Genomic DNA, 2,324 nt, shown 5'->3' with positions numbered 1-2,324 from the left:
TGTAAATTCTGGTTTAGTGTCAGTGCTGAGCCTCAAGCTACTCAGCAAAAGTCTCAGAGCACACTGAGGCCAGTTGCTACCCGCTGGAGGCCTGCCAGACTCTGTTAGTTTTTCAGGAAAGAGTGCAATGTGGGCAGGGTTGGTGTCATGCAGGGTCTCTGGTCCTGCTCCCCGCATAAGAATGCAGGATATGATGAGGCCAAAAAGGAACACCCACGGAGCCATAGGTAGGGGAGTCATACCACTATATTCTTGCTGGCAACTGGGTTGAAGACACAGGAAGCAGGATCCACATGATCCACAAGCCACTGTCCACTTCTCTGCCAACCAACCAACCCTCTAGCATAGCCACGGCAGTTACATTAGTGGCTAATGGCTAACTGGTTACAGCTGATGGCCAACTAGTCCCAGCTGATGGCCATCTACTACCCAAGCCAGCACCTTTCCATGTGAGGCTGAGAGCCTGGAAACTGCTCTCTGGGACTCTGTCCCCACAGCTGTCTCCTAACAGAGAAAGTGCATCTGGTGTTGGGGGAGTTGAGTATGGCTGGGTCCCAATGAGTCAGCAGCATGGAGCAGCGGAGCTCACCAGACCAATCAGATTCAGAGTTGGTCGTAAGCATAGGGGGAGGGCTCAACACAGGAAAGATGGAGCCTGCCTGCCGGCTGCATGGGAGAAGGAGGACCTCACACAGGGAAAATGCCAATTATCCTCCAGCCCTTCCCCTGAAACCACACACCTCAGTCTGCCCCCTGTATGTCTCCGACACCTCCCGAGCCACCATCCCTCTGCTGGAGCCCAAGGTGGGTACCTGCGAGCGAATGAGTCTGAGCAGGCTATTTAAGAGGATGTCTGGGTTTCCCGTAGCCTTCCGTCCCACTCAGACAGTCAGAATCCCCATTGTTTTTCACAGCCAGATGTGGGGGCTTTTCTTCCCAGCACCAGTACAACAGGCTTGGGAGCCTGTGTTGGGGGCTGAGGTCCTTCACTCCTCCAGGGGAAATCTCTGCAGCCAAGATATCCCTCTTGATTCTCAACCACCACACGGAAGTTTGGGCCCTGTTTCATGTCTCCACCCATCCTACCAGTCTCGTGGCTTCTTTTTTATACTTTTAGCCACTGGACTTTCGTTTGGCTAGACTTCAGATAGTTCTCCAGGTTGATTTTTCTATAATTTAGTTGTAATTTTAATGTGTTCATGGAAAGACGCAAGCACAGTGTTTATCTACCCTGCCATCTTGGATCTCTCAGCTTTGCTGTTTCTTACAAAGCCAAACATACTCTTACCATGAGTTCAAGCAATTGTGCTCCTTGGTTCTTATCCAAATGAGTTGAAAACTTATGTCCACAAGCAAATATGCACACAAATATTTATAGCAGCTTAATTTATAGTTGACAAAACTTGGAAGCAAACCAAGATGATATTCAGCAGGTAAATGTATAAATAACCTGTGGTACATCCACACAGTGGAATTTTATTAAGTGATAAAAATAGAAGAGGTATCCAACCACAGAAAGTCATGAGGGAACTTTGAATGCATATTTTTAAGTGAAAGAAGCCATTTTGAAAATGCTACAGAATGTATGATTCCAACTATATGACACGGAAAAAAACCCAAAATTATGGAGTATAAAAAAATCAGTGATTGTCCGGGGCTTGGGGACACAGAGAGAGACAAATAGGTGTAGCACGGGATTTTTAGGGCACTGGAGCTATTCTGTATAATACTGTAATAGACACATGTCATTATATGTATCAAAACCCATAGAATGTACAACATAAAACTGTAAACTGTGGGCTTTAGTTAATAACAATATAACATATTGGCTCATCAATTTAACAAATGTACCACATTAATGCAATAGGGGAACTGGAGGTGTGGGGATATATGAGAATTCTCTGTACTTTCCCCTCAAATTTTCTGTAAACCTAAAACAGCTCTGAAAAATAATGTCTATTAAAAATGATGCATTTTATGTTCCATAAATGTCTCCAATATTTAACATTTGCAAATAGAATCATTTATTTACGTGTATAGGTGAATGAATTTTGACAAATATACACACCCATATAATCGTCACAATCAAAACAGAATACATCGATAAACTCCAATTTTGCTTGTGTCTATTTTCTGTCAACCTACATTCTCCGCTTTTTTATCAGCCACAGGCAACACCGATATGCTTTTTGACACTATAGATCAGTTTCAAAATTTTAGATCTATATGAATAGAGCCATCTCTTAAAACAGCTTTATTGAGATATAATTCACATAAAATACAATAACCATTTAAAGTGTACAGTTCATTGGGTTTTCATATAT

This window comes from Rhinolophus sinicus, chromosome 8 (assembly GCF_057876585.1).
Source record: "Rhinolophus sinicus isolate RSI-liver-muscle chromosome 8, RSI-T2T, whole genome shotgun sequence".
In the NCBI taxonomy this organism is placed as follows: domain Eukaryota; kingdom Metazoa; phylum Chordata; class Mammalia; order Chiroptera; family Rhinolophidae; genus Rhinolophus; species Rhinolophus sinicus.
This window is presented reverse-complemented; position numbering follows the sequence as displayed.